This window comes from Apis mellifera, linkage group LG3 (assembly GCF_003254395.2).
Source record: "Apis mellifera strain DH4 linkage group LG3, Amel_HAv3.1, whole genome shotgun sequence".
Taxonomy (NCBI): Eukaryota; Metazoa; Arthropoda; class Insecta; order Hymenoptera; family Apidae; genus Apis; species Apis mellifera.
In genome coordinates, this window is record NC_037640.1 from 4,141,437 (window position 1) to 4,160,543 (window position 19,107).

The 19,107-nt window shown below is 32.1% G+C and overlaps 1 protein-coding gene across 11 annotated transcripts in view; it reads right to left on the minus strand.

Moving 5' to 3' along the window:
• The window catches only part of LOC725894 (protein rhomboid), a 145,740-nt gene that overhangs the window by 71,031 nt on the left and 55,602 nt on the right, over positions 1-19,107 (minus strand). For 8 of the 11 annotated variants that reach the window (XM_026439617.1, XM_026439616.1, XM_026439613.1 and 5 more), the window contains one exon: positions 9,594-9,790. The exons of 2 other annotated variants lie outside the window; for them this stretch is intronic. The gene's annotated coding sequence lies outside the window, so the exon portion shown is untranslated. Of the gene's footprint in view, positions 1-9,593; positions 9,791-11,119; positions 11,360-19,107 lie in introns of those variants that run through there. One more of the 11 variants, XM_026439618.1, reaches the window with a different exon arrangement.

Here is a 19,107-nt window from a genome sequence, read left to right on the forward strand (position 1 = left end):
GAATAATTAAAGATGGTATGATTCTAGTGAATAAAATTGGGTGTATACAATTTTACAATGATTATATTGAATCGAAAAAAAAAACGAATTTATATAAATTCAAATAATAAATGTGAACAATTAGATAAATCCATTTTTTCAATTAAATAAAAACAAACAATATTTCATTATATTTACACTATAAAAATTGATCGATACTTCAATTACACGAAATATACAAAACAAATATCTGCTGAAACAAGATATGAAATCATAATTTAAATTCTCTCTTCAATTTTTTTCCCCAATAATCAATTTATGAATAAGAATGAACGAATAAGATAATTTATAAAAAATAAATCATTATAAAAATAAAAAAATACATAAAAAAAGAATATTAAAAACAAAATACATAAAGTAAAATAAAAATTGAATCTTTTCATCAAATTTAATACTTGCACCATTACCAAAAAATCTACCATTTTCCCATCGCTAACCAACGACTCCCTTAACAAGCACGCGATGTCCCGTGGGAGTGATTTAGCTTTTACATTAACGATGCATTAACGAGGAACCCGAACGATGCCAAAATTTCTCTCCACCCTCCGTCGATTCCCCTCTAAATCAATTATGATAATTGGCCGGCAATAAATCGCTTATTACTCGAACGAATCGATGGAACGGGGGAGGAAAGATTTCCGGTCGCCCCATTTTAAATCGACCGGAAAAATCGCGGAGCACGGTTCGTAAAATGAAAATCAGCGAAACAGGAACGAGCTGTGTTTTATTAATCTCAGCCCCGCTGTTGCGGCAATTAGAGGGATTCGGCGATCAAACTGTTTTCAACCGCAAATTGTCTGGAAATAAATTGGCAAGGGGTGGCGGGATTTGGGGAACAGTGAAAGCTATCGACAAAGTCTTTTCGATGATTCTTTGTAATTTGATTTTAGTATTATGTTAATTGAATTGTTAGAATTATATTCTTTGCACGAGATAATTGAATTCATGAGAAAATAGATTATTGTGACATAGTTTATGTTTATCGATAGAATTGTTTCATTGGAAAATATTTGTGAATATATATTAATAGTAATTATTAACTGTTTGCGAATATGAATTAAAAATAATTATATTTTATTTTTATATTATTTCTATTATTTTAATTCAATTACAAAACAAAGTGCAAAATATAATTTGAAAAAATTATATTAGAGAATTTATATTCATTATTAATTTCAATTATTTATTATTACAAAACGATAATCGAAAATAATTTTTTTCCAAATCCTCTAACTTTATCTATCGAATTAATACTTCCAAAGAAATTTTATCCAACAACAAACCAACTCGCTAAACAATCTATTACTCCAAGCACGACGCAAACATAATGTTTTCTTCACAAAACCGTTTAAAATCCATCCCTCAATTATCCTCTGAACAATCGAATCTTTTTCTAACGAACCAAAAGAAAAAAAGAAAAAGAAAAAAAGAAAAAAGAAGGCTTCCCTACAACTAGAACACTTTTTCTCAACGCGAAACAAAAGCTACCCCCAAGCGTTTCTCGCTTTTTACTTTTTTTTTCCTGTCTTAACCCTCCATCCTCTTAGGTAGAAATTAAATTTTACATCTCACTCGTGTCCGCTCCTTCTTGTCGACTTCTCGCTACCGTTACCAGGCGTTAAAGGGAGAAATCCTCTCTCCATCGTCCCTCGGTATATCCGCGTTTCCTTTCCCCTTTTATTCGCGAGAAAATTTTTCCCCAGGACCAGGCTTCTCCTCCGTTGGCGAGACATTGAATTATGTATATGGAATAAATAAAAGCCGGATGAACGAAATTAGACGCAAAACACGCGTCGTCGTACGCGACTTAAGGGCAATTTGAATTTTCCCGCCCTTACGATACGTGCTCTTTATTTGAATTCGACGCGGCAATTCGAACGTGTGGTTTGGTACGTATTTTTAAATGGAGAAATTATTGAAAATACAGATCACAAAAGCAATAAATTTGTTGAAAAGTTGCTGAAATTAAAAAATTATAAAATTAATAATATTAAATACTAAAATAATATTATTTAATACGTACTAATAATATTGAATGATTTTTAAAAATCTGGATATTTGAATCGAATGTAAGAAATAACATACTGATTTTTTCTTACTCTTTTTTCTTTTCTCTTATTGTTGAAGTATTTAAAAATTCAGCAGAATATAAATTTTTTCAAGCAATTATTATTATTATAGCATTATTTTATAATTGCTATCAAAGAGTTATTTAAATATAAATTAAAGATGATTAAAAAAAAACATTGTGCTAAATTTTAAAAACTTCAAAAGTTTTAATAATTCAATTCTTAAACTCGACAAATTGGAGTTGAAAAATTTTTCATTTCTTATGAATATTTCCTTCAGAAACTTATTGCTTCTTTGAACTTTTCCAACGAATATTCTCTTTTACTTTTTCGAAAATATTTCGAAGAATTAATAATTCCGATGAAAACCAAATATTAATTCCTTGAAAATAAAAAAAGAACACGTTATAAATTTAAATTCTTAAACAAATATACAAAATTAGAAAATTAAACAAATATTTACCTTGCTTCTGCATTTTCAATTACATATTATAGCCATTTTTATCATGAAGAGATTTAAGATTAAAAGAGATTAATATAAATTTTAAGAAAAAAAAAGATCACGCGAGACGTGAAGAAAACTCGAGGAGGAGATTTTTCATTTAAAACGAGTTTCGATATAATTCTTGTTTTTTCAGGAAAATTTTCAACAGCCTCGCGTATCGAACTCCACAGGCACGATGCTCCAGTTTCGAGAAATTCACGATATTGGTTCACCGTCTGTTCACTACGGGAGTTTTCAAATCGCGATATACCGTGTTTTCTGGCAATTTTCTGCTCGTTAACAGCAACCATTCTCACCTCTCGCAATGTCGCGAATTTTCGAACGATCTTTCCATTGGTATCTTTTTCATCAAATGTTGTACATTGATCTATCTGGAGAATTTTATGATACAGTTTTTCTTCTTAATGATTCGTACGATTTTTATGAGAATGAAGAGGTCTATAAAAATTTTATCGGATTATTTAATAAATATTATCATTCTAAGAGCTTAATAGTAAAATAATATCCATCTGAATTTTTAAAATTGATTAATTTATGTAATCTGTTTTCAAAGATTTTGTTTAAAGAAGTTTTTATTTTAATTATAATATCTTTTATTTTTACTACATATTTTTTCTATAAATGTAAAATATATTACAGAAAAAGCTTTTTGCAATTTGCAATTACTTGTTTTTTTTTTGTATCAAAGTTTACTGGTTTAATTATTCAGATGAATTTTATTTTAAAAGTTCAATAAATAAAGAATAAACAAAATTATTTACAGAACGATCTAATATTCATAAATCAATTTTAATAAATTTCGAACGCAATAAAGCAAACATGTATTATTCAAAAGAATGCAATAAAGATGCAACGAACGAGACGATATTTTCGAAGATGGTTGTTTTATGAGGTGATTCCAAGGGTTGTCGAGTATAGTAGTAACTGGCCATTTGAGAACGAAATATTCCATGCAAGAGGATCCAAGGAATCTAGATGTAAAGTGCACGCAGATCCTTTTAAATGGTCCCCATTTATCAATCCAATGACCAGTCATATTCTTCTTCTCTTTAAGCTTGAAGAAACCAGAGAGATATTGTTCACGATGAATCTGAATTGTAACATAATTGGTTGTTGGTGAAATACTTTTTATTGCAGAATGCAAAATATTACTTTTAAAAGTTTCTTTCATTTTTCCATAATGCACATATTTATTCAAAATTTTCATATTATTTTTATGCTTCTAATATATAATTTAAAGAAGAAAGAAATAGATTTTAGATCTTTATATTTTATCACAAGAATTCAACAAAGTTTTCTTGTCTTTCATCAACATATATATTAACGTTTTAATAATAAAGCCTTTATTAAGCCCTATTACTTAGAACTCAATATTTCTTCTTGATATTGAGTTCTTTGAAAGAATAAAAAAAGGAGTGATAAATTTCAGTAGGAATTAGAGTAGCTTGGATATTATTTAGGGTTTCCACAGAGTGGGATTAGGTTTTAGTTGGGTGTATGACCTCAACTGGATTAGAGTAGGTTAGGTTTGGATCAGGTGTGGATTAGAACTCAACTAAGTTAGATCTCAGGTAAGATCTGGCAAGGATTAATCCAGATTTCAGTTGAAAGCCTGAACATTCGATCCAAGTGACGTTAAGTTACTAACTTTATCACACCTTGATTTATATTCCAAATTTTTAATTCGACAATATTAAAATCTCCGTCATTACAAATCTTTCAATTTTCAACAATATATCCAACATTTCTCTAAAATCCTTTAGAAATATACCAAAGAATCAAAATAAAAACTTTCTTTTTACCTTCTCAAACGTTCAACCTTCTCAATACGATCAAAGAATAAAATCTTCCTCTTCCACCTTCCTCTCTTTCATTTTATCTCATCAAACAAAGTCAAGTTTTCCACAAAATCCGCAAAAAACTTGCAAAAAAAAAAATACGGAATGATTTGCCAGAGGGTAGAGCAGATTTCACATCATGAAACCTTTAAGCTTTAAAATTCAAAAGAGGAATGAAAAAAAAGAGGGGAGAGAGAGGGAGGCCGAAAGGCTTGAGCAAACGTTTTAAAAACACCTTGTACAGAGGCTTCCGAAGGGGCCTCTGTAAGCAAATAATCCAATCAGATTTTGTCGTCCAGTCTCCACTGGGGCTCATGGCCCTTCTCGAGGATTCTTTTATCGGCTGAAAAGGGTTGAAGGAGGATGGAACTACTTGGCGAGTCAATTGGAGCAAGCGAGAGCAACCTCGTGTTTTTCCTCTATTCCAGCTTTCTATAGACTTCTTCGCGAGTCCTTCTGTGTATACACCCGGTGCCTTTCTTCCTTCCATTTCCGCCGTTTTCTTTCCCTCTTCTCTTTTTCTCTCTTCAACTCGCTTTTTTCCCCTCCCCTCCCCTTCTCAACCTCCGTTTGTTCCCGATTCGAAAGCAACTTTCATCCCCCATTTTTCGCTGGTAAATCAGCGGAGCGTAATTTCCGGTGATTAATAATCTTCTTTCATCAGTTTGGTAGCGAGGAATTGCTCGATGACTATCGATACGTTCGATCATCCGTGAGGAAATGCTGCCACCACCGCTGATTTTTTTTTTTCTTTTCCTGTCTCTCTTTGTAATATGATTTTCCATCCTCGAAGGAGATATCGCTATATCGATTCACGGTTGTAATTCTTTGATGGATTTGCTTGATATATCATCGTTCGATGATTACATTTCCCGTATTAATATCTTCTTCTGCAATTAGAAAATTAAACAAGTTGAGCAAGTTAAATTTAAATCTGCCGTGTTAAATCGATTTTAATCTCGTATGCAAAAGAGGAAATTAATGGTCATAAATGTAACGAAGCTGAAAAATTGTTACACGAAAATTTTTTAATAAAGTCAAAAGACAAAAAATCAGTAATTTTCCAAACCGAACCAATTCCAAAAAGCTTATAATCATATATAAAATATTTCTAAGAAATAATGAATATTTTTAATATATTAATATATTAATCTAATATCGTTAATTCTTTGATAATAATTAAAAAAAAAATAAAACGTTAAAAATATCAAATATCACAACAGATTTCTAAATAATTTATGCAAGCAATGTCGAAGACAGGTGATTCATGAATATCCAATCTGTTAGAAACCACTTTTTCCATCGTCAAGTTGAAGGAAAGCAAGCGGCTGAGAAGCACGAAATCCGGCGAATCCGCGGTGGAAACCGGAAGCGGGCTGGGGATTATTCAAAGCAAGAGAGCAAGAAACAACAGACAACACAGAGAGAGGGACAATTTACATCTTCTTCGGGTGTTCTTCCAGTGATTAACTTGCTTGCCGCGCGGTTAAGTGACATAATTTCGAGAAAGCTTGGTGCTTGGTTAATTACATTGAACGAACCAATTTCTCATCCTTTTGGACCATTGTCGAATTCGTTTCTCTGTCGAAGAGGTTGTTGGGAAACTCAAACGTGATTCTTCACTTTTGTGATTGATCACTTTACAGTTTATCAAAATTATTATTGTATTATATGACAGGTTCCATATTTTAAGAATATGTATCACAGTAGATTATTCAATAATGTTGTATAAAATAATTTAATATAGTAATGATATTCAATACGCATAATATATTTAATAGGCTTTAAATACATAATATTTGTTGTATGTAATATAATTATTATTTAATGTAATTTAATACTTGAGGCTAATTGAATACAAATTGAATTGCAAATTATATGCTATGATAAATTGTATTTTAACATCCAACTGAAGTGTTTTTCTTACACAAATTGATAAATAAAAAAAACAACCTTGTAAAAAATTAACAATAATGATTAAAAAGTTTCATATTTTTTCATAAACATTCTATATTATTCTGTACTTTTTTCAAACTTTTTTTATAAGTAAAATTCTTCAAAATAGCAGACAGAAATTATGAAGAAGAAAAAAATTTCCTTGAATAGGGTTAATTCGCGGAACGTAAAACCGCTTCTCGCTACATATTTCGTTTGTATCTCAACAAGGTAATCTCCGGTGAAAGTAGCGACTGAATGACAGATCTACGTCTTAAAACTTCATTGCAACGAGCTGAATCACAAGAGCCTTCACAGATTTCATTTTCCATTGCTTAACAAAGTCCACGTATTTTTTTTCTCTTCTATATATATATATATATATATATATATATATATATATATATATATATATATATATATATATTCGCTTGAAATAACTTCTTTTTCAAGCATTGCGGTCATACTTTCGAGAAATACATCGTAATTGAACTGTCTCATCCCTTTACAACGGCTGTCTCTTCTTGTGTTCTCCAATGAGAGAAACTCACTCTCCTCTGTTCATTTAAAGTATATATGTTTCGTAACCGAGAAATGAAAGAATTTCTTTAGGTTTTTTTTATCTTTTCTTTTTTTTAAACGTCAGTGATAATTCATTTCTCTGTTTCAATTTTAAGACAAGGAGATATATTTTAAGAGAATGTCGTTTTCTCTTTTAAAATGAGAGTACTTTGTACTTTTCTTTTCTGTTTCTTAATATTTCACAAAATTCTAGTAGAAGATAGAAATTTGTTCCCTCTTTGTAAATTTCTTCACACTTTATTACTTATAATGAATATATTAATTTTGTTTCTGGAAGAACACTTTTTAAAGCTGCAGCAGTATAGGACATGCTTCAAACACTTCCCCTTTCATAATATTGCAACATTGTCAGGATGTGAATTCCTTTGGAAAGGTTATTTTCAAAGGATTTTATGAAAGATGAAGAAATCTGAGTCTTCTCCCTCTCTTCCGTTTCTTTCTCTTTTGTTTTCCTCTTTTCCTCAAGTAATTTCACATTGGAAGAGTTTTTATAGCATGCTTGTACATACAAACTTTTCGTAGATGTAATATCTGGTGCACGTGCTTGAATGCTTCTTTTCATTCAATAATTAACGTTTTTTTCGCTGAATACATCCAGCAGGTTAATTCAATTTCAATTTAAACGGCTATTTATTTTTGTTTTTTCTTTTTTATATTTTTCCCTGTAGATTAAATGTAAAATTCATTAATTTTCATTAAATGTACAATATATTCAATTCCTTTATATTAATAAATCCTTTCAAATTTTTTTATACTACAAAAATTTATCGAGTTACACGTTTTACTTTTTACATGGAATAACAAGCACCAAGAATTTTATTTTTAATGATTTTACATTTATATACAATACATATCCTAAATTTAATTTTAACTTTAATTGTAATTCACAGAAAAATTTTCTTCACTCATCAAAGGTTTGAAATATTCATTACTTGTATCTAAAGCCTTAACTATTAAACCATGAGTACTTATGCTCTACTTAGTCTCCAATGTTATTTTTGACTACTTGATATATTCATTTTAATAATACAATCCTAACAATAATAACCTTATTTATTTTTTTTAAGTACTTATTCCATTTTTCTGTCACTCATATTAAATTTCAATATTTTATATTCTATATTATTACATATTATCTTATATTCTTCTATTAGAAAATGTATTAATGTAAATCTCTCCTCTTCTCCTACATACCGTACAAGCAAATGATTCATAGTTTTCCACGATTAATTATAATAATCCACATTTTCTTTTATATCAGTCCTCAACAATTACCTTAGATCCAACGTCTCATAGACTAACTCTATCTTTTGTACAATGGCACGTATCCCACATTTTACGGTTTCGGGCCCGTTCTTTCAACGACACAGGCGAACATTCCGCGTAAATTTTTGGATCACGTAACGCGATATAATACGTGCCAGAAATATCGATATCCACCATCGAAGCCCTTACTCGCGAGTACACGTCATTAGGAAGGGGGGAGGGTTGGTCGTGCTATCAGTTTTCAACATCCGGACGATTATGCAAATGCGATAATTATTCGGAATTAAATCGAATTCTTAACCGTGACCGGAATACTGGCCCAATCGGTGAACAATATCGGGTTTTACTATCAGGGGGAGGGTAGTTTTACAGTGTAATTGAAATTTTCAGGTGTAAATTGCTTCAAATTATCAATTTATGAAAATGCTTCAATGTAAGTTGTTTGTAATGGAGTTGTCAATAGATCTCACAATGAGAAATATAATAAAATAGATAAATTAATGTGAAATTGAATAATTGGAAGAGAAGCCAGGAATATTAGATCCTTTTTCTTTCATAATTTAAGAAAACAATAACCTTAAAAAGAAAGTTTAATAATTAACTAGACACATTTGATCAAAAATCAAAGTTAACTTATATCATCAATATATATTCTAAAAGAAAAAAATAATATAAGAAATTCTCCTCGACCAGCATAATAGAAAATTTCTCAAAAAAAAAAAAAAAATAAAAAGTCAAAACATACTTACATACGCTCTACATCTCAAGCGGAAAAAATTTCTTTAAAATCCACGCACCACCTCCAGCACCATCCCCTCGTAAATATATCCCGATTTATTCGACTTGGGCTCAACAACGAGCCGTCAAAAGTATCATTGCAGGGGGACGTAACACGGCCGGGTTCCGGTAAATCACTCGAGCCATGCCATTGTTGCATTGTTTCCGAGTGGCGAACAATACGGAACCTCCGCTCGTAATCGTTAGCCCCGCCGCGCGCGTTTATTAGCGCGAGAACGCGCGTCTATGGGGCAACTCGCGCGCGCATAATCCACGCATCATTCCACCCTCGCACAGTCGTGTATACTCGATCACGCCACGTCGCGTTATATACCGTTACCTCGCCTGTTATTTCGTAACGGGCCATCGTTATTACCGCGAATACGGTCCCCGGTTATCCAGAGAATTGATTCAATGGCGGAGGGATGAAGAGTTTATGGAGGGTTTATGCGCGGTTGTGTGTGCCCGTTTTAACCGGCCATGAAAAATACAAATTTCACGGGGGTTAGTTAGAGTGCAGGGATTTTTGATTATTTGTTGCGATTAATCGAGTGAATTATTGGAAAACTGTTTGTATGTTACCTTTAGTTCAATTTATTGGACAGAGTTTCATTTCGATGGCCTATGATACGTGAAATGATTCAGCGTTTCAAGTGGAAAGTGTAGTAATACTTTGGATATATTCCTTGTAATTCCAAATATTTCTTAAAATGTCATCGTTTCAACTTAAGATCGGGAAACAATAATTTCAGGAGGTTGGAGTTTGCTTCAGCGATAATCTAAAAATAAAATTTGATCGTTAGTATAATCAAAAAAAAAAATACTTAATAATGATCAATTAATGTTGTATATTAATAACGTTAATAATAATAACAAAGTTTAAAGATTTTGATAATAAATCTTGAAATTTACTGGAATGCATCTTGCACGTTTTATGCCCCGATCTTCCCTATATATTTATCAATAGAGGAAGAACAGCAGTTTATGTTTGTTTAACATCGAATCTTCAAAGATTTATCGCCCGTTATAAAAGTTTGACAAATTGGATCAGAGCGAAAGCTCGATAGCACGTATGAAAGGACACATTTTGAACGAAATTGAAAAATATATTGCACAAATTGTAGGATTAAATTTGTCGCACGGTCGATTCGTTGAAATCTAGAGACAACGACAATATTGACAGATATTGTTGGAAACGTTACACGTGCTAGATTGGGATCGGAATTAATCGTGTTTTTTCCCTATATTATTGAATGCAGAGTATGGCCGGGTGAGCACGAGATTAAATTCTATCATACACTGTCACGTTCGATTACGCCGATTGCTACGAGTTATATTATATGAAAAACCCCGGAATTGGTGCGCCATTTTTCGGAAAATAAATCGCGATAAAATCATCGAGATTTGACTTCGAAAAGGAGTTTCGACTAATTTCATTAATATGCAACACGTTCTGAATAATGCATCAGCTTTTTATTAAATTTTCAAATATTTTAAAAGGGAGGTAAAAAAAATACTAATTTAAAAAAAACCATACAATTTTAACTCTAAAACGACTTATTTTAAAAATAATGATATGTTAGTTTTCAAGAAATGTTGCAATCAAATTATTAAAATTTGACTTTTAAAAAATATCCTCCATTTTAAAATTTTATTTATCGTTTATTTAAATAATGCATTCAATTTCACTGAAATTTTGAGATAAAAATTTAAAAATATATCAACTTTGAAAAAATTGATTATCTTTCAGTTTATAGAACAAAATTTTTTTTATTATTTGCACTAAGTCGAATGCATGAAACATCCTTCAATGTCCAAACTATCTAAACTAAACTCTCCAACTCCGCAGCCAAAACTCAAAATTCAAATACAAGTAAAGCCATAGAAACAATCGTATAACAAACCGGGAAACACTTTGAAACGCCGTAATTATCCTAATTTCTGACAAATTGAACGCATGAAACCTCCTTCAACATTGGTCAAATCGTCCAACCCCAAGTCTCAAACTTTCCAGCCGAAATTCAAAATTCAAACACACGGAATTGTGGAAACAATCGTGTAACAATTCAGGGAACACGTTTTCCTCTTCTAAAAATCTTTCTATTTACCGATTTCTCCCGGAAACTGAGAAATTCACTGATAATTCCAATTACACAATCACCACAATAATGCACCATTGGAAACAAACAATAACGCGTAGACGAATCTTGTTGCATTCACTCATTCTGCATTATTCCTCTATTCTTTGTTTCAAAGAACACGTATTGCGAAACCACACGATCGATCCTTTTGAATCTTTTATGAGTCTTCGTAGTAACAATACCTTTTGATCGAGAGCTAAATAACAGATTATTTGTGATTAGTTCAAACGTTTGTAAATAAATTGTAAAAAATATTCATAAAAATATTATAAATTATTTACATGTATTGAAAAATGAATAAATTGCGTCATATATTTTATTCGATACACTCGTTCGATACTATCGCATACACTCGTTCGATACTATCGCAATACTATATTGCTAACTTCATTCTATTTTATTTTTATTTTATATTATAAAAATATATCAATAAATCATTTGATGTTGAATCTAGTAATTATTATCATCTATCAACATGTGATCCTTAATATTTATTTAATTCTCTATTGAAAAACGCACAGATTCGACGAATATCCAATCAACAAATCACCTATCGCATACGATATCCACTAAACTCGAACAATGCATTAGAATATCTCTTAGCCTAAGATGAGCACGCATCCCTTATTATGCAACACAAAATGTACTTATCAAACGAATTAAGCCGCTCATCCCTTAATCGTACGTGTGGCTCACATTTCCAAGCATTCTGTTCGACCGCTACATGGTGGCTTAACTATTCCAACCTCGTACATAGAGAGCCAACTCACGTATCCCAAATCCTGGAACGCGAATTTCAGCCTATAGATAGCGTACATGTTCTCCAGAATAGTGTTTCAACTGTCCACCACCATCGCTGCGAGTATCGGCGCGAATCGTTTTCGGGCCCACCCGTAATAATTGGTCCTGCACACTGGTCGTTCATGCACTCGACGGCGGTTACGTTATGTAAATTCCACGATCATACGCCGCGATACAGCGGAATTAACGTGTACACGCGCCTGAGCAGCCGGCCGATGTAATGGCTTAAGCCGTTTACACGTCGTTGGACCGTGCGGATCTCTATGGGACGGGATGGTGTCCATCTCGGCCTCTCATCGTGTTCAATATATGCGAATGCGTTTAACAGAGTCGATGGTGAGTGTGCACATGTACGCGGATATTTCGTGAGAAATGGCGGCGTGTATACGAGTATATCTTCCTCTCCTCTGGACGCGGGAACGAGGAAGCTCGTGGATTTGCATTTTAGGGATTGGTTGTTGGTGGTTGTATCGTATAGGTTAAGGTGGTTTTTGGGAAATTGAGTGGTTTGTTTGGAATTGGGTTAGTTGTTTGAGAGAACTGGATGCGTTAAAATACAGATTTTGATTGGGGACGGGAGGTTTTAGGGACGGATGATAGAAAGTTGTGATGTTATTTATTTTGTATTTAATTGATGATGGAATGGATAAAGTTAGATAAAGAATTACGAAAAATTATTTTAGCAACATTCTTAATGTTGGGATGATAGCTATACCAAAGAATCTTTAAGAACATTCGAAATCACTCACAATTTAAATAGATTATAATTTCGAAAGTGATTTGATTCTATAATAAATTTATATACGATTCTCTTATATACGTGAATAAATTGTATCGATAACCGTTTATATTTGAATTTTTCTGTAATGGAAAATGTCAAAGGTAAAGGAATAGAAAGGATGTCGATAGATATAGGATGATTTTCTCTGACAAAGAAGAAAACTTGTAAGTAGAACAATCTAATTTTTCCAATGTCTCGATAATAATACATCATATGAAAAATATATATCCCATTTTTCAATCTAGGAAAAGAATTATTTCCGAAACTCATCATCGCTGAAAAAGTTATGATAATTAATGAAAAAAAAATGATTTGCTATTCTTATTCAAATTTTTAAATTTGATCTTTCAAATTATGTTATTTTTATATTTTAATCATATATTTTTACAAAACATTATTGAAGAAATAAAAATATATTATGAAGTTGAATTGAAAAACAAAAGTTTTTTATTACATTTAAAGAAATCAAATTTCAACAGGTTAAGTATTATATTTACTATAGAAGCCTTTTAAAAATATCATGAATATCAAATCCATAAACATTCAAAGAGAAATATCAAATTCAGATTTCAACAGCTTACGGAAATGAAAACTCGTAAAATCGACAAAAACAATAATTTTTTGCCATGTTTCAAAATATCGAATTCATATTTCAACAGACTGAACATTATATAAGGTAATCCTTCATCCACTATTAGAATATAATAAACTCGAAAACAAATTTTCTAAACTTGCTTCTAATCCACAGAAACCAAAAAGATGAAAGAGAAAAATCGTCCACAATAATCCTCGTCTCCACAATTTCATCTCTCGAAAACTAAAAAATCGTGTTTCGTCGAGACCAATGTATAAAGGATCTTTTATATCCGGTATTACATCCGTCGTTTATGACGTAATACAGGGAACGAAACTGAGCAATCGAGGACATTCAGCCGAGCAATCTGCGGCCCGCATGCATACAGAAGTTGCTATGAAACCCAACACAGAAATCTAAGTTCCGTCAAGCAACGCCAACATGCTTCCAGATAATATTCTCATCAGAGTAATAATTACCACGATTCCTACGTGTCGCGTTACCTAAATATTCCTATTAACAGAACTAATCTAGCCACTCGACGCGACCACGATTCGTTTGTTTCTATCAAACTTTGACTCATGCCGGAATTAACATTGAATCTACATACGAAAGGAAAATGATGTATTCCGTCGCGATTAAAGGTGATAATTGGTTTTCACATATGTTAATACAATTCTAAAAATTTAATTTGGAATTCTCTAATTTTTCTCTTTTATTTTTTTTTGTGTTCTATTTCTATACGTGTTTCTTATTTTCTCTTTTTGACATTTCTTTGTTTGCTGTCTATTTTATGTTCTATTTAATTCAAAAGAGAATATAAAGAAAATTATTTGCAATAAATTCAAAATTAAACTTTTGATACATAAATATTGAATAGAGAATTTCAAAATGTGTAAGATTTAGAATTAATTTTTTCATATCCAAAATGATACTTAAATACTGGAATTTTGAAATTTTTACAATTAAATATAAGAATAATTATTTATAAAAAAATTTAGGCATAACCTTCTTCAAAAAAATTCAAAATTAAATAAATAATCAATAGGATTGTTATCTGGCAATCAAATCAACTATTGGACAGCATCGAGAATTTATACATATTATACAAAAATTCTGCCTAGGGCATCGAGCACAGCTTTCTCGTCGAACTAAGGCCAGACAACTCGATGAAGATCTATAGGGAAACACGTGGCGCGCATTGGAGGAAGAGGAAGAGGAGAGGGAAGAGGAAACTCGTTTCGCGGACTGAAATTGCAGCCGAGAACCCCGTGGAAAGTTCTTGACAGAAAAAGATCGAGTTTCCAACTGTCTACGCGGCTCTACACCACCATCCTCCCCGACGCGCCATCTGCAACGTATATAATCGTCCGCCGGAAGATAAGACGAATCTCTGCGTCACAGAGACGCGGCGCAACTTTTTCGCCGGACCAACTGCTGATTACAACCCCGGATACCGGACCACCCTCCTCTGTTTTCCAAAAGAAAGGGAAGCAGAAGGCTTCTTCCGGTCAAGTTTCTTTCAGCCTGATTGTAGATGAGATAGTTGGAAGATTGATTTTAAAGGGATAAGGATGATTAATTTTTCTTCTGGTTGGAAAGAAGAAGAAAAGTTTCCTTTCTTTTGAGAAACTTTTGATATATGAAACTGTTTATGAACATTGAAGATGATTGTTGAGATGATTTTGTGAGAATTGACTTAGATATGTGAAACAATAATTCATGGTGAAGAGAGAGCTCATTCATAATTTCATTAAAAAGAAATATATATCTTGTGATAATTTAAAAAGTATCATTGAGAAGGAAGAATTATACTTTAAATATATAATTTGAATAATTCTCACAAATCGTCCAATGATTCAAAATAAAAATATGGAACACAATGAAGCAATTATCCAAGCGAAATGGAAATGATCAACCAAGGGGAGCATCGATCACGTCAACGATTTCAATCATTTCGATTCCTTCGGGGAACATCCATTTCGGGTAGTCATTTCGAACGTTTCCCAACCCTTTCCCGGGAATATCTCGTGACGGTTCCGACGAATGGCGTCGATAGATCGAATCCTCCGCCGGTCCCGAGAAATCGACGAGTTCCACGAGTCTGCGATGCGAATTTCCGAATCCATGGCGAAAAAAGCGAGGGAGGGAAGGTTGAAGCTCGAAAAGTCGAGCTGTCGATCCGACGAATGGGACAGCTTTGCCTGGCAAATTTCGTATCTGAGAAATAAATGGGAACCGTAGCATAATCTCGTTCGCTTACCGGAGGAACCCTTGCAAGACAGGCTTGAGGTATTGGAGGCTTTTTTGCTTTCGGTCAGGAGGGTTTATATTATCGGCAAGGAAGAGATTTTCCACGTGACAGGAAAAGATAAGTGTTTTTCTTTTATTTCTCCTCTTTTTTTTCTTTCAATGATTATTATTGATATAAACGGATGGACCATCTTTGAAAATCTACAAAATCTTGTTATTATTATCTGGACAAAATAATCATTAAGTTTCTAGAGATTAATAAATTTAAAAGAATTTTCCATTTACTTTTTTCATCTAAAAAAAGTTGTTCCATCTTTGTTTTGAAAAAGAATCTATCTATATAGAGGGAGGATGATTAAAATTTTTTGTAAAAAAAAAAAAAGAAAGAAATCACTTTGATCTTCGTGATTAAAATCGATTGTCTTCCAGAAACGATATGTGGGTTACGAAATGACGAGGATTGATGAAGTTGGTAATGCCTAAGCACTATCATGGAGAGATCATAGAGGGATCGTAGAGAGATCAAAGGAACGATAATCCCTCCAAGGAGATCATTTGAAGCTTATGCTTACGGCTCGAACCAGCGCACTGGCCACAATTTTCCCAAGGAATTTGCCAAAGACACTGTAAAGGATTCATAATCGTAGGTTGAAGTCTTTGAGGCTTTAACCCTCGTCAACGTGGATATTCAAACCAAACGTAACAACTGGAAACATTGACAATTTATTATTTATTATAATTCTGTCTGTATCTGTAATATAATACAGTAAGAATTCCAATGAAATAAAAAAGAAATTTACTCATGTATTATTTAATTTTGTTTTAGATTTTACATATCAATCTGTAAAAAAGAAAAACTAAATAATTTTTTAAATATATTGAAATTAATAAACGCATAAATTTTCACGTTCTAATAATAACAACTTACGTCATTTTAATAATTAATTGAACACCACTCGAGCTTCCATTGCTTGAACAATTATTCAACGTCACAATGCAGTTATACAAATGATTTTATAATATTGTTACTCTAAAAGAGGGATATATATATATATATATATATATATATATATATATATATATATATATGCGCGTTTATGTTAGTGGATATATTAGTAATGGTTCCAGACCCATGTCTTGGCCACTATTACAGTGGAGGTCATATCAGGAGATGTTAGTGTCACGCTGAACCTCTCATGAATATATCTCTAGACTAGACCCAAGTGATTAGCCTATACCTGAAAAACTAGAATACTGATTCTAGTTTACAATTATGAAGATAAGTATCTAAGATAAGTAATTACATCCCATTTGTTATTATTTAATATAATTAAAATTCATTATTTTCTTAAATATTTCATTCTCATCGATTATGTTTTTATTTTTAAATCCTCTACTTTCTGTTTAAATTAAATAGCAATCGATTAAACATCTTCCATTCGACGAATCTCCTTTTAAAATAAATAACAATATCAATTTGTCACTAGGATCTTTTCGAAACACCCTCTATACAACAGTCCAGTAAAAGCGACCACCGTTCAGATAAAGAAATAGCCACGAGAAAGGACGCCAATAAAATCCTCGCCGCGAAATCACGAATGAAGTGGCTCGTTTATTTTCCTCTCGATGAGAATCGAGAGGAGCTGGGTCAACAAGCGCGTGGTGGAAGGCGAGGAACGAAAGAGGAAGGAGAACGAAATCCGGATGAAGTTGGAGAGCGGTAGCCTCTCCGCACGCGATCCGCTTCCGCCTCGGCCTCTGTTCGCCGTGGAAAGCGGCTTAAAAAAAAAAAAAAAAAAAAAAAAAAAAAAAATGAAAACGCTTGATGCGGCCTTCTCAAGGGGGAAAGGAGATCCCGGTTTCGAGAAACGAAACGTGTATTTTTCCACCCTCGATACGAGGGATCGATGATTCAATGGTAGGATGGTTAGGGATGGATGTAATTGGGGTTAAAATCGAGCGGAGTGATTGCTCGAAGATTGATGAAAGAGGATCTTGAGAAAGATTTTTTAGGATGATTTTTTTTAAAGGAGTAGAATTGTTCTTTTTTTCTTTTTTAAGAATTGCAAATTGTAATTTTGGATGAATTGGTAAGATGGGGTTAAAATGGAATGGAGTTTAGAAGATGGAAAAGAATCTTATGATAAAAAGATGATGTGGTCCTTTTTCGAGAAGGAAAGTTAAGAGAACAATTTCGAATGATAAATTAAATACTATTAATATTAAAAGTACATCTTTTTATAAATAATAATCCAAAAGTTTTCTATCTTTAAATTTATCGAGTTGTTCTCTTTTTTCAATTGTGTCAGATTAAAATATAAAAATAATCTTCTATTTTTAATGACCAACCTACATAAAAATTAGAAAAGAAACGAATGACAGAATTCCCATCCATTATTGAATCAAATTAAATTTAATTTGATGAAGTTATATTTGATCCAAATCATATCAGGTTTGATTTAATATCATTTAATTAAACAGCATTGCATCAGGTGTCTCCCAAGTGTGAATACTCTGTTGTACATATGTAAGAACATATTGATAAGGGTTAATTGCGTTTAATCGAATTAAATTACAACTAAATATGGAACATAATTCTATAAAATAAAAATTAAATAAGATATTACAACTCTACATTTTCATTTCATTATCAATTCATCCATAAATCTGATTGTTCCATCTTAAATAGATTCGACAGTAATTATGATAACTAAAATATCTAATTATAATCACGAATATTTTAAGAATACAAAAATTGTTAAATCCTATTTAAAAGTTATTCCTATTAGATCATATTGTGAGTATCTCAAAAATCAATTAAACTACTTAATCTTAGAAAAAACATTATAAATCATAATTATAAAATTAATAAATATTTATTCTTTCCATAAACTATTTCCAATTCTATTTTTCTATTTTTTTTTATACAATTTCTAAAATTAAACGAATAATTCCTCCTAAATTTACAATCTCTAAGATCGATCAAATCTCTTCGCGTTCAAACCAACAAATCAAATTACCAAAATCAAATAAAGCACAAACTTTCGAATAAATCAACTTTAATTAAAATTCTATCCAACAATCTACAATTCTCCATAAATCAATCCTTTCAGAAACTTCTCTTGATCCTTCAAAAATCTCATTTCCAGTCATCAAGAATACAAAACCATCATCCCATTAATTTCCAAGACGAGCTAACACGAAATCAGATCAAAAACAATCGGTTCCTGTTTTTTATCTAACCAAAATCGAACTTCCAACTCAAGATGTCGAAGAGTAGAAATACCAGAGTGATCGAGGATAAAGAGTAACGGATTGGGATAAGTGAAAAATTAACTGGAAAAGATCTGGAAATCGTGTACACGAAAAGGTTTGAGTTTCGTGTGCGGTTTCGTGGCAACCAGTGTCAACGAAGCATCGAGGCGAGTGAAATGGAATTAAATCAAGGTTTTTTTTTTGAAATGAGAAAGCAAGAAGGAGGATCGAAATGAGACAGTTTCGAGCGGAGAGGGAGGGGGAAAAAAAAGTGGATTTGTACTAATGACG